The sequence below is a fragment of the Carassius auratus genome, chromosome 32, assembly GCF_003368295.1.
Source record: "Carassius auratus strain Wakin chromosome 32, ASM336829v1, whole genome shotgun sequence".
NCBI classification, from domain to species: Eukaryota; Metazoa; Chordata; class Actinopteri; order Cypriniformes; family Cyprinidae; genus Carassius; species Carassius auratus.
Window position 1 is genome coordinate 34,984,510 of NC_039274.1, and position 15,365 is coordinate 34,999,874.

The 15,365-nt window shown below is 37.2% G+C and overlaps 1 pseudogene; it reads left to right on the top strand.

The window, feature by feature from the left end:
* The window catches only part of LOC113052332 (suppression of tumorigenicity 5 protein-like), a 42,046-nt pseudogene extending 27,640 nt beyond the window's left edge, over positions 1–14,406 (top strand).
* The last annotated feature ends 959 nt before the right edge of the window (positions 14,407–15,365 follow it).

Below are 15,365 nucleotides of genomic sequence, written 5' to 3' on the forward strand. Positions count from 1 at the left end.
GCTCTTGATATTAAAATTAAACAGTCAAGATAAAAACATACCTATAATAGTGATGGAAAAGAGGAAAAGGCACCTCTATAATAGGGCTTTGGAAGAGCAGTGCTTTTAAAGCTTTACGTCTTTGCTTCAATCTGCCGCCTTTTAAAATAGCACTGTATGATGACAGGTCATCTAAAAATAGGCAGAAATGAGTGTCCACAATTAAATATCCAAAATCATCTGATATATCCAATATTAACTGATATTGATAAAAAAAATAATGTAATGCAATGATGGTTCCGAAATATCTGCATTACCAGCACATTTAAAGTACAAAAATAGCACATGTGGCATTAGTCACGTTTAGCTGGAAAAAAGGCTACCTTCAAGAGCAGTGACAGAGTTTGTTGAAATTGTAATTCCATCAAGACAATTACAACCAGTAGTTTGGGTCAGAGGAAAAATACTATCACACAATCAGTTCATCAACTGAACTAAAAAATGACCATTTTCAATTTAAACCTCCTCAAGTATTCACGACTAAATATTCCAGCTGCCTGATAGAGTCTTCTTACCACAGTGAGTGATACGCCTTAAAAGCAAAGTAATCAGTCTCAAGAGCATTTCCTCTCAAGTGGTTTTAAACAGGGTTTCTGCTCATCACCTGATCTACATGGGGTTTGGGGACTAATGATGGCTGTCTTTGTTTTACTGCAGCGAGACCTTCTCTTTCATGCTCACCGGAGAAGATGGCAGTAGACGCTTTGGGTATTGTAGAAGGCTTCTGGTGAGTCTCTTTCTCACATAACTGATGCTTTTCTTGCTCCCTTTGTTTTTGTTAGTACAACCATAAGTGTATTGTACATAGCATCACACATTGTAATTAAAGTGCAAGCAAATGGATAGAGGTTTAGGTCAGTCACTTGAGTAAGTGTTTGGTTTACTCTCTTTTTTGTGCTCCAAGAGTAACAGATTCTCATTAACGTGTCTCGTCTGCTTTAATGAGAGTTCCTCAGGAAATGCAAAGCATCAAAAGATGTCACTGTATGTAAGATTTGGTCACATATTTGTTCTTTGAGTTTTGTGGTGATTATTGTTTTCAGATGTTGTGGTGAGTTGCATTTTATCTGTGAATGTGCAGTTAGGAACGTGCTGCCTTTTCCGTACATTTGTTATTAGTTATACATTACTGTATATGTTTTGCATTAAAGTGCATGGTAATGGTAATCTGTGGTTTAAGAATGACATTTTAAAGTGTTTTAAACATCCAAACATTTGTTCTGGAAACAAAAGAAGAGAAATGTGTCATTGATATGTTTATTAATATTTGTCAAAATGACTGCTGTTGCTTTTTTTAGAACTTTCCTTTTATAGATGTGACCTTATGTTGTTCAGTTTAAGATTGAGAGTGATTCATTATTGGCTTGTGGGATTTCTTTAGCTTCTATTCTGTCTCAGCTCATCTTTTTGAGCGTCTGAATCAATGGCCCAGTGGAGAGAAGTGTTGACTGCGTTCCCTGCAGGGTTGAAATCCAGGGGCTGGCATGAGGGCAGCATTCCTGAGGATTTGAACCCAGCTCCACATGCTTGAATTAATCATCCATTTGTAAAAAGTCAGCAGAGGAGAATTGCATTCCTAATATGGACAAGAGGAATGGGGATTCTTTGTGTTTGTGTGCTTTGAGAGACACTAACCTGGTTGGATTTCTAGAAAATAGCCAGACTTTCAATTGTTTAGTGTATTGCATGTGACAACTCATTCATTTTGAGGAACTGCACCTGTGTTGTGTTTACACTGGAAGTTCTGTATCCATTTTTAAAACTTACATCCATTTTAGACTCACACCATGCACTATTTCATGTGTTTAACTTAAGGTTATGAATTGAATACTAAATACAAATATGGCATAGGAGGAAAACATTTAAAGCCAGGGGAGTGATTATTTTAATGGTCCCATCCCCATGTTTTAACAACAGTAAAACAATCACTATTGCTCATGCAAATTGTTGATATTTGTCAGTAGTGTCAATAATAAGAATTAATTCTTGAGTACCAAATCAGCACGTTAGAATGATTTCCGAAACAGACTGGAGTAGTTGATGCCGCTTTGGATCACAGTAATAAAATACATTTTAAAATGTATTAAAATAATACAAAAACATATTTTAAAATGTAATCATTTTTCACAATAATACTGTGTTTGCTGTATTTGATAAATGCAGTGCTGGTGAGCATAAGACATTTCAAAAATCTTACAGGCCCCAAACGTTTTAATTGTCTGCTAGTTAATAAAATACATAAAATAATCTCATAAACTAGAAACCACAATATCATTGAGACTCTCATCCACTCAGAATACCCTAGCACCTGCATAGCAACACATTAAAAAACATTCAGAATTTAGCACCAATATAGAAATCCACTGGCAACTATCCACAGCACCCTAGCAATATGCAAGCAACACCAAAATCTGGTTTCGTCTCAATTTTACCGCAAGCACATGTGATTTAGTACCTTATACGTTTTACAGAAATCAGGTGTTGCATAACCTCAAGTAACTTCATGTGTGTGATTTTAATTGCTTGTGTAATCTTTTCCCCGCACCTGCAGCCGAGTGGGAAAGGGCCTCGTCTTCCTGAAGTGTATTGTGTCATCAGTCGACTGGGCTGCTTCAACCTATTTTCCAAGGTGAGCTCAGGCTTGCTCACACACACACACACACACACACACACACACACACACACACACACACACTTCCAGGCTGTCTCTGGCTGTCAGACATGGGCACAGCTGGATCAAGGCTTGTGTTGGCATTGAGGAACATCCAGCTTACATCTGTGTTTCTCTCTGGCCTATTAAACCACTGTTATTTCTTTCACTTCCACCTTTCACTCATGGGAAAGTGAGGAAGAAGTATAGAAACATGCTTGATCCAGCCTTTGTTATCGTAATACTCTATGGAAATCTAATCTGCATGTTTTTATCAATCTCGAAAAAAACAATCTAATGTAGTTAATGAAAACCATGACTTGCTAGTGACAGATTAGAATTCCAGAGACTTCCACACTCCTATCTGAAAGGAAAAAAGAAAGAGACCACATGAAATTGATCGCTGTTCTGCAATGTATAAATCCAGTAAAAGTACAACAATCTACTGTACATGTGAATGCCTTTTAACACAGTGTTTTTCTCTGTCAACTAATTCAGCATTCATTTATTACAGATCCTTGATGAAGTGGAGAGGAGGAGAGGGATTTCAGCTGCTCTGGTGTATCCTTTCATGAGGAGTGTGATGGAATCTCCTTTCCCAGCACCAGGCAAAACCATAAAAGTCAAAACCTTCCTGCCTGGAGCAGGAAATGAGGTTAGATCCTTTCCTTATATAAATTAGATTACTATCTATCTATCTATATATCCATCCATCCATCCATCCATTCATCCATCCATCCATCTATATCTATCTATCATTGAATGTTAATTTTCTTTCCAAAGAAAAGTTGGGTAACACTGTAGAATAGGGAACTCATATTCACTATTAATAAACTCAAATTTTTGCTGCTAATTTGCTGCTTATTAATTGTTATGTAGTTGTCAAGTTTGGATGTGGGGTGGATTAGGGGATCAAAATTATGCTCATCCAGAATAGATGAATTGCATCATCTCTTCTCAGGTCTTCTGGATACAGACTGGAGCTTGTATAAATCATAGTTACAAAAAATAGAAATAAATATAGACATAATTAGCGTAGCTGCTGTTCCAACCAATGATCAGATGAGCATTTGATCAGATACAACTGCACTCACAAATTATGAGGTGCATTATTTGAATGCTTGGCCAAAGAGATGTGTTTTCAATCTAGATTTAAACAGAGAGAGTGTGTCTGAACCCCAAACATTATCAGGAAGACTATTCCAGAGTTTGCTATCCTAGGTACCACCAAAGGTCCAACGTTTTGTGACCTTAGGGAGCGTGATAATATTCCACAATATATGCTGGAAATATTTTAATAATTATACAGGAAGTTCAGGAAAATTCATAAACGTTTGCTGGAGAATGATGCCATATACAACAAAACATACTTCATTAATAAATGTCTCTGGTTCTATTGTGCAAAATGTAATAACTTTCTTTGCCTATGAAATGGCTTTTTTTATGCTGCATGCATGGGGGGAAATAGTAATAAAATAGTCAATAGTAATATTTTCAATTTCCATCTTAACAACATTCATATTGCTGCTTGGATTAATGTACAGTGTTTTGTTTTCCTCAGGTTATTGAGTTACGAAGGCCCATGGACTCCAGACTAGAGCATGTGGACTTTGAAAGTCTGTTCAACTGCCTGAGTGTCCGACAGGTGGTACGTGTTTTTGCCTCGCTGTTGCTGGAACGAAGAGTCATCTTTGTGGCTGACAAGCTGAGGTGAGACACCCTTGTGTGTTAGCTTGAGTGTCTGCATTATCATGCATCTGCACCCTTTGAGATGATGAATATAAACTGTCAAATGCAGGCAGCATATCATCTCATGTAACGCACTCTTCATTCCCATGAGAAAGTTTTTGCTTTTTCAGACCAAACATGGTCAAGCAGTCCTCCCAGTCCTCCTCTAAGACAAGCTGACCACTGTGACAACAGCAGTCTGAGTGTGGCCTAACAGCAGATGTTCTCAATAACCCCTTTCTTCACTGATGTGCAGTGTCACTTTCAGTTTTCCATCTACTCTTTCAGAGCCCGTATAATAACATCTGCTACAAATGAAAGATTTTTATCTTTTTGGGTCATGGTTTTTCTCCTCATGTTGGTTGTTGTAGTCTTTGTTTTTCAGGTCTGTTCCTTTCCCAGATTCTCTAGTCAGAAGCTCAAAAGTTTTGGAAAACACCATTCCTTATTTGTCAGTGACCATTGGGACTCTGAATGGAATACCAAACATAGTATTGGTCCGAATGTTCCAGCCAATACGTCTTGTCATATTTGGGCAGAAAATAGTTGAGTTTTATTTATCAGTGTTCAACCAGTGCATTTGTTAAATTGCAGCTTTCTACAGCGGTTTTGTTTAAAGGGTGACCCAACGGCTGCTCCATGCAGGCTACTGCTAAATTCATCAGAGGAGGCATTTTTGACCCCACACTTTAACACTGGGCTAAACTCCCAGGAGTCCCCGCTGGTCTAAATGCAGAAGTGGGTCAGGGCTGAGACAGGGCTCTGGTGCTGTTAGAGACGTTATGGTCCCTGGAGGTTTCAGCACCCCGCTCCGAGCCTTCGGCTTGGTCACGGAAGCCTGTGGCCGGGCATGGGGGGTCATTAGGGAGTAGGTTATTTGTGAAAGCTTAATCTCCACAAATCATCAGCCAGTTCAAACAAACAGCAGGGGGGTATGTGGGGTGGGCAGTTACTGCGAAGGAAGGAATGCACTTCCTGTGTGAGTGACTGCGCGTTTTTCTCCTCTAATCGGTGGCCATATTGTAAAAGGGTGACAGTTGTTGCTTAAAAAGTTACAAATGTACGTACACTTTAAAAGTTTGATTTCAGACAGATTAAAACAATAAGTTGTCTTTTTTAAAAGTCATGTCCACGCTTTAGTCCGACCGAAATACCAGTCTGGTATTTGTGAACTAAAGTCTAACAAAAAAATTAGTGATGCTCTGATAATTCATGCCCAATTTCGTTTACAAGCAAATGGGCTGATACCAATTGCTATTTTTTTCTCTTTAAGCAAGAGACAAGAAAGTATGAGAGAGTGCATTAAAAAATACATTATTTGCTCTATTACATGCCAAGATTTAAAGCAAAAACTGGATGTTCTTCAGCTTTGTGAAAATAATGCTACATAAAACACTAGACAGGCTAAATGAAAATGTAAATTTACTCTCTGACAGTAGGTGGCGCTTATAAAACTGTAGCATCACAGGTTCCCCTTTAACTATGCATTATATGGAAGGAAGATTAAAAGAAAGTGCCATCACAACTTTTCTGAAGGCAGTCAGTGCCATTAGAATTAGTTTCATATAAAGCCCCACCCCCAATCAGTATTCAGAATTTTTTTTTTTATTTACTGGTGGAAATAGGGGTTCTTCAAGTCAAAAAGGTTGAGAACCAGTGCGTTAATCAGACAACATTTGGTCTCTGCATTATGTGCTTGCTCAATTTTTAACTCATGTGAACGTACTTGGTGTTATTGACCTAGCTTTACTTTGCCCTCTACTTCTTCCCACATGGTATAACCAATGGTCCAGTTGACAAACTTCTGAATATTTGATTCAGAATAGCAAAATATGTTTATTCTTTGAATCATAGAATAAAAGTAGTGCTATTTAGCTGCTCAAAGTACACTTTTCAAAACCCACTCTTTGTGAATGGGTTTGAATCACACCCATTATCATAATAGATAGAGCTCTAGTAACAACATATTATGCTGTTAAGCCGAGTATTGGTATATTCCATGGGCTTGGCTCTGTTCAAAACAGGATAGGTGGATTGATGGGATTTGGTCCAGGCCTAGCTGTGTTGTTGCCCAGCAACCTTAGCTGGATTATGGGCAGTGCTAGACTAAGGTAGAAAATGATCCTTTCACAATCAAGGTCATTGCTGCGGCTCTCTTGGGAAAGACCAGTGCAATCCATTTCCAAAACGATGTCTGCCAACAGTGTATGATGTATTCTTCTGTACCCTGTAACACATGCTGCTCAGGATCTGGCAGAAAGAACACTAACTCCATGTTAGGCAATGCTTTCCATGGGATTTTCCTTGTTTGTTTTAACACTTTCTACACTGTATAGCCACTTTCTGAAGCTTAAACAACGCTATTTATTGTGGCACAGAAAGTAATTGTTCTCGAATCACAAAGTTTTCCATTAACTACAGGGAGCTCCTCTTCCCAGACCAGACACTGAAATCCAATCAGGCTGCCGATTGAGTTCCTGTGGGGGGGGGGGGGTAGAACAGCTATGATTGTTAAAGAAGTAAATTCATCCCCAATATTACGTTGAAGTATCCCCAATAATACATACATTTTTAAACATGGTATTGAAATACCTTTGTATTTTGCTGCTACTGAAATTTCTGTACAATGATATGCATTTAGTTTGATTATAAAACAACAGGAAAGAGTTTAATTCTCCAATGTGCTGTCTTGTTTTGCCGTTTCTAAATGACTTCCTTTTCTCTGCTACATTGTGTGTGCAAATTTTGTAGACGTCTACCTGTTATAAGTGACTTTTGTTGTCAAATCAGAGCTCAGAAAGGCAGGTGGAAAAATGTTTTGTGTCCCAGACAAGATGAAAAGAAAAGGAGACGGAAGGCATTTAGGCAAATGTGATACAGTATTGCCAAGTTGGCCAGTGAATTTTGTGTGGCTAGTTTCTGTAGTAAACAAGCCAAAATGCATGAAGATTGAAAGGTTTTTTTTCTTTCTTTTTTTCTCTTTTTGTTCTTTTATTATCACAGTGATATGTTTAGCATATTGCATAATGGTGGGAACATAAACTTCACATCAACTTTTGGATAAACTTCGTGTTATTGCTCTTACATCCGCATACCGCATGCCACAACTGGTTAAACATGCAGAAGCTCTCGTTAAATACATACAATTACTCTCTGAGCTCTTTTTCCAAAAGCCAGCCAGCCATCCAACATTCCCATTATTTTGATACTGAAAGATGCAGTATTGTTGAGAATCTGTCCAGTTAAGCTTGGCTGGTTAAATGAAAGCATATGTATTATTTCTCTGATTAGGATCTCAAATTTTCACCCTTCAGCTGCTTCTGTTGTAAATTCTTCTTTTTAAGGCTAACTCACGTAGCTCAGAACAAACATCAGATTCCAGCAGCTGTTGGGTTCTGCTGGATCACGGTGTTATTTTAATAGCATGTGAATACTATAGTATTTATTAATATTTTGAATGAATTGAAAATTTGTAAGCTACTTTATGTTGCTTTAGTCACTTAGTTTTTTAAGTATTTCTATTTAAATGTAATTTATTTTTAGTTTAATGTTTCATCTTAAAACTTTTTTTTACATTTCAGTTAACTGCCAATACTAAGTTACGTTTTTTTCATCTAATATTTATTTTATTTCATCTTTATTTCAGTTAACAATTTTTTTTTACAGTTGTAGTTAACAGGAACAACAATGGTGTGTTAACCGTTTGTGTTGTTAGACGGTGTGAAAATGACAGTTTTATTTCTAATTCATTAGAATTTTTTTTTTTAAATGTTGCCGTTTGTTAGAGAATTGTGAATTCAGTTTTTATATAAATCTTTGAGGAAGGTTCATTCTTGTTGATTAGTTTCTCAAAACTTATAATAGGTCTTTTGATCAAATATACATACAATAGCTGTTATGTCTTTTTGTTCAGTCAGCTAAAGGATATTTCAGTTGGTTGAGCATGTTTGATGTGACTTTGTGTTTGTGTGCATACCAGCTCTGTATGACAGTCCAGATAGGAGTCAATCACAGTAGCTAGCAGCAGTTTTCATCTCAATGCTCTATCTGTGTTGTTTGGCTCCTGGAGGATTCGGGCAGCACAGAGTGGTGTTTGGACTGGTCTAAAGTTCCATCTTCAACTTTTCCCATGAGTTCTTGCCTCTGAGGCCTCAGTGCTGACATTCCAGGTATCAGCTATCAGAATCTGCCTGTCTCGCCTGTAGCTAGGTTTTTATAATCTGCCTATCTTTGTTCCCAGTGTGAACATGCCAGAATGCAGGATGCATAATCTCTCTCACACATACACACACACACATTCAGACACCACCTGAGGTGTTTTAAGCACAGGCCATGACATTTAATATTTTGATTTGATTAAAAATGCTAACTGCTAATTGCATGTGCTTATTTTTTGGTATGCAAATTGTTATGAGACCTGGAGTTAATATATTAAAATTAGTATTTTTAAATGTATAATAAAAGGGGTCATTTATCGGAGCCTGTTTCTGTTATAGGATAAAACAATAAAAAAAGATAATTACTTAATAACTTTATCTCACATTTCTTTTGCTCATAATTCTTAGGAAATAAGTTAGAATTGCAAAATGTAAATTAAGAATTCTGGGATTGTATCTCACCATTCTGACTTTATTTCCCTGAGTTCTGAGTTGGTATCTCACAATTCAAAATTTTTTCTCTCTCAGAATTCTTATTTCCACCACAGACTAAAATCTAAAAAAGTTATTGCTACTTTTTATCTCACAATAAAAAAAATTCACCCCTCAGTATACATATCACAGTTCAGACCTTTTTTTTTTTTTTACCAAATTGTATCTATGGGTTCAGTGCTGATCCGTTCTAATTAATGATGGATTCAGTGTTTTTCCAATGGTTTATTTTCTCGGCTTCTGTATATGTGGGCCCATGTGGTGGATGGGACAGAAAGAGATGAGAACAAGAGAAAGGAGGGTCAGCCACTATCAACAAGCTGAGGACCGTGAGAAGGCCACTGTGCTATTTGTGACTTTGCATTTAGCCTTAGCTGTAACATTTAATTGAGAACGAGTGTGTGTGTGTGGTTACAGTGTGGTAGCCCATCACGATATTATCTTTACCATTTCACCCTGAAGATAAGCTGGACATGCAACATGTTTCAATAGGTAATGTGGCTGATAAACCATCTGAATACAAGCCACACTTGTGGCTTGATGATTGTCTTGTGTCAACTTTTTTAAGGAATGAAAATTCATATTTTCTCCCCTCTGTTTTTTACTTCATAAAACAGTATATTTTTGTTTTAAGTGCATTTCTGTAAACATTTTTTTGGTTGTTTATTAATCGAGGAATAAGTCAGATTATTTTCTGTGATAATTTGGACCTTTAGCATGTTTAGCGTCTCCCCTTCCCTCTACTGCTTACGCTTTTCCACTGCATGTTACGGCACAGTACAGTTCGGTACCGATCACTTTCGGGGGGTTTTCCACTGGGTACAGAACGGTACCTGGTACTTTTTTTTTTGTACCACTTCGGTTGACGTGTAAACTCTGCTGATAATGGATTGGCAGGAGAGAATCGTCACTACCAGCATCACTGGCGACACAAACACAAAAGAAGAAGTTCAATAACACGTTTAAAAGAAGTTTCATTATTGAGGGAGTACAGATGTTCCTCTCATTGATATCAGAGGAGCGGATCCAGCGAGAGCTTGATGAAGCGGCACAAAATGAAAAAGTTTTTCACGCGTTGTGGCAGTAGAGGTGGCGCAACAATAACAACAGCTGTTTTTTTTAAATCAACAATAAAGTAAAACAATAATATTTTGTGAAAAATTATTACAGTTTAAAAGAACTGATTTCTTTTTTAATATATATATATATATATATATATATATATATATATATATATATATATATATATATATATGCTTAGTGTACACCATACCATTTGTGACGATCCTGATAAAAAAATGATCATATCAGTGATACTTACGACCTTTTATGATCTAAGTTATCATTATCTCCAGAGGGTTTTGTGTAACTGGTGCCTTGAATGCCACTGTCACAATGTGAATAATATTACAGGAGATCATTTGAATAGCTCTTCTGAATGCCGCTGGCTATTTTCTTGTGTTGCTCTCATAATCTCAGATTCCATTGTCCCCTTACTAAAGCCAAAATAAACTGGAAAGTCTGGGCTCAGTATACTTTTTCCAGAACAGGATTTGCTAAGAAGGTCGGTGAGATTTTGTGAACGCTAGGTGATTGACTGTGTGCTTTTCTCTTTCCCTACAGTACTCTTTCCAGCTGTGTTCATGCGGTGGTGGCTTTGCTCTACCCGTTCTCCTGGCAGCACACCTTCATCCCCGTGCTGCCTACCTCCATGGTGGACATCGTCTGCTGTCCCACACCCTTTCTAGTCGGTATTCTCTCCAGCTCACTGCCAAAGCTCAAGGAACTACCCGTGGAGGAGGTACTTGATATCTCTTGTCACTAAATCCCAGCTATGCTGTTGTCACCCGTCTTGTTTGCTGTAAGAGGATACTTTGCCAAGTGTGTAGAACATGTGCTTGGCTTTGTACCAGCCTAAATTAAACTGGTTGGTTTGATAAACTGTCATTAGATCGGGGAGAGAACTCATGCAGTCTGAAGATAAATACATAAATTCACAACCTCAAAGATTTACTTTTTATTTTGAAAGATTAAAAAAAAAATGTCTAGGTCTTGGAAGGCTATAACTCTGCAAGATGTTCGTGACTTTGAATTCCTGAGAATATGGTCACACTGGCAGCTCTCCTTAAGAGTTCAGTTTTGCTCTTACTCTAGTAAACTGCCTGAAAATTAACCCCCTTTGTAACCATTGTAGTAGAATATGGGGCTAAAGTCATTTTCCCAGGTTCTGTTTGAGCCTAGATCAGCATTCCTGTTGCCTTTCTCTCCTCTGAACTCTCCCAACCCGGGAGAGTGTTGTTGTTCACAGCTGCCCATAGGACACTGCCAGCTCAGCCACAGGGCACAAGTTTGGCCCTTCCTTAGTGTTGGACATTTAGTGCATTTGGCAGAAGTTGTCTAACGTACTATTTTCAAATTGCACTCTGGACATTAGTGCATTTGTATAAGGGGCGACTCTTTGCAGTCAAACATCTGGAAGCACACCAAATTCTGGTGCTTGTCATTTTTAACACCGCATTTTTAAATGGACGTCAGGCTCCATCTGTTGTGGATCAGCTTCTGGAAATGACGTACAAACCTCCCGAAACGCAGCTGAACACAGTGTGATTAAACAGAAAAAGAGGCCACAAATTGAGATCTGTTTCTCTTTACATTTCAGACTTTAATGGTCGATCTCGGAACGGACCGCTTCATCAGACAGGTTCGTCTCCCTAGTTTGACAAGTCTGACAAACTCTCCCATGGCTCCAGCCCAGCTAATTGTCGTGTTGTCATTAAGATCTGAGAACAACCGTAATATAAACAAGCTGGCTGTGTCATGTTGTGAATCACAGAGTGTTGTTACACAGTTTATCTCCATACTCTTTCCTGTACACAGATGGATGACGAGGCCTCTCTATTACCACGCAAACTGCAAGCTGCTCTGGAGCAATCTCTCGAACAGAGGAACGACATCATCAATCAAGACTCCGACAGCGAATCAGATGAAGGTGAAAAGCCTTGCCCAGTTGTTTACAATGGTCTCACTATCTGCATAATTTGCTTGTGCATCATGAAACATGCTCTGACTGAAAAGCAGAACATCTGGCTTTACAGTATTTAATTTCCTATTCATATTCTTTGCACCATGAAAATGAAGTAAATCTTGGTTTAATATTTTGTGTTAATGCCTGAAAAGATATAAATGGCTGTTTTAGTTCCTCGAAGATTTTGAATGCCTGATATCCTCCTATCCACAGAGTGCACCACCTCTTTGAACAGTGTTGTGTCGGAGGCCTTCATCCGCTTTTTCCTGGAAACCGCTGGCCACTATTCGCTGTTTCTTACCCAGGGTGAAAGAGGGGAGCGCATCTTCCAGCGCGAAGCCTTCCGCAAATCAGTGGCCTCCAAGAGCATCCGACGATTCCTGGGTGTCTTCATGGAGTCTCAGATGTTTGCTGGATTCATCCAGGATAGGGAGATGAGGAAGTGTAGGGCCAAAGGTAAACCATGCTTGGTCAATTAAAGACGTAAAACATGTCCTATTAGCCTCAGGCTCATTATAAGGGTAATTTGAAACCCACACCCAGCATTTTTATTTGTGGGTCTTCCTGAGATTGGGTGAAGGCAACTGAAAGCTCTTTACTGCCACCCACTGGTGACAAAAAACAATGCTTTTGACAGAAGTGTAAAGTTTACTTTTTATTATTTTTGTTCTGATGAGCATTATTAATATTAATCTAGGATCTATTGTTATTACGTAATGAATTGATCTGTTTTTGTTTATTTAATTTGATTATCTTCTTAAACAGGTCTATTTGAGCAGAGGGTGGAACAGTATCTGGAAGAGTTACCAGACACAGAACAGAGTGGAGTCAACAAATTTCCTGAAGGGTTTAGGTGAGTATAGCACACAAGTTATGTGACGCATGCACTTAATGCTTTTGAACATGCTGCATTTATTTGATCAAAAAGTTAAAACAGTAATATTGTTAAATATTATTGCAATTTAAAACTGCTGGTTTCTATTTGTATGCATTTTGTAATGTAATGGAGTCCTGTGATGGTTAAACTGAATTTTCAGCATCATTAGTCTTCAGTGTCGCATATTCCTTCTGAAATCATTCTTATTTGCTGATTTGTTGCTCAAGAAACATGTCTTCTTATCAGTGTTGAAAACAGTTGTGTGGAAACTATTATATACTAAGATTCAAATGTCTGGGTTACGTAAGATTTAAAGTAATTAATACTTTTATTCATCAAGGACGATCAAAAAGTGACAGTAAAGACATAATGTTGCAAAATATTTTTATTTAAAATAAATGCTTTTTGAACATTCTAATTATGAAGAATCCTAATTTTGGTTCCACCAAAATATTAAGCAGCAAAACTTTTTTTTAGCATTGATTATAACAAGAACCTCAATATTTTTAACTGAGAACCAATAATAATTAAGCAGCATATTAGAATGATTTCTGAAGGATCATGTATAACACTAAAGACTGAAGTAATGTTCTCTAAATTTAAGGTTTGCCATCACAGGAATAAGCGACATTTTAAAGCATTTTTAATCTTAATTGTTCCAAATATGTGAACTTAAGTAAGCATTGTTTATGAAAGGGCATCAACAACTTGATACACTAAAATGTATTTATTTATCCCCCCTCTCCCCAGGAAATAAAATGAAGTTCCTTCATAAAAAGAACTAAAAACACTTTTTTTGTGAAACCAAAAACTGTGGACCTTTCCTCCGAATGCGACATCTGAAGACCTAACATGGCTAAGTCACGTTAAGATGTGCCTGTTATGTTGACTCTGACATTGATATTTTTGTACATATTTATGGAAGCTGTGCTGTTAATCACATGTAGCTCTGTTGTTACCTTCACTGGTACTTTGTATATGAAACTAGAGAAATAATAGGATGGTACTGAGAGTATGAATGGTTATATTGCAGTGTAACCTCCACCCTTACAGATAACTGTGTTGAGCTGGATGAGATGAATGGAAACTTGACAGGTGGATGTACAGTGGCTATGTAGTATTTAATGCTAGAATTTCTCCGTGAACTGTATTTTGTACATTTATTAACACATGAAGAGTATAATTACCTTATTTACTATGTTTAATAAAAAAAAGTCAATAAAGGTTTTCTGTTAACATCTCATTCTGGATTAATTAACAGCATTGTTAGAAAATGTTTAGGATCATAGAAGCAGACCCTAGCATGCTGTGTCTATCTGTCCAGAGGAGATATTCCCATCCCTGGCCTTTTCGTGTAGCAACAATGAATAATGCACTGGGAATGTTTTGAAACTTGACACAATTTTGCTACATTAAAGGAACATACGTATAAAACTCCTGAATTGGTCATATGTGTATTTCAATCCATAGTCAGAGTCTGGAGATTCCAAAAATTATATTTTTATTTGTTCAATAATGTGAACTAGAGAAATTTATAATAAGATCCTTATGCAACAAGCTTTTAACTGGCTTTGTTCATTGCATAAAATCTTATGCAAATGCATTTTATTCTATGCATGACATTTTATGCAATACAATTTTAAGTGAAAAGAAAGTTAGCTAATTATATTTAAAATAATATCTTGTCATAATTTTCTGGAAAGAAGTTACCATTTACTCAGTCTGGTCTTATTTCCTTTGTTTCCAAAACCTCTCTCATAAGTCTGACATTTTTCAGAAAAAAACCCCAGTAAATTTTCATAAATATTTAGATTTTTTCTTTTGAAAAGAAAGTGTATCGACTCTCCATTGGCAGGTATTACAGAAAGTGTAATGCTGCCTGGGCAAGAACGGTCTCAAACAATTCTATCAAAGCCACGAAAGCAAGTGCAGAACTGACAACTTTCTCCTATATGTGCCACAGAGGGAGCCACAACAAAGCACTACCAAGAAAAATATGACAGTTCGGTAAAGCCATCAGTCAAATGGATACCCAGAGCGATTTCTTTTTGACAAAACCTGTAAAAAGCTGTGGGGGAAATTGTAGGTATTATGAAATCTATTGAAATAGCAAAGAATAATTACATGTAATAATTGCATACCAAAATAATATATACTAATAAATATTTTGACCACTCACTGAAAACTATATAAACTGTATGTACATTTAAACATACAAATGGCAATTAAAGTGATCCTGATAAAACATGTTGAAGCAACAGCATACTTCTGGTTTTTCCAGTTTCATGTGTTCGGCCCATGAAACAGGAAGAACCAGAAGTATGCTGTATGTCTTTATCTAACCCTAAAACATAATATACAGTATATAAATACTGTATATACACTTTTAAGAAAAAT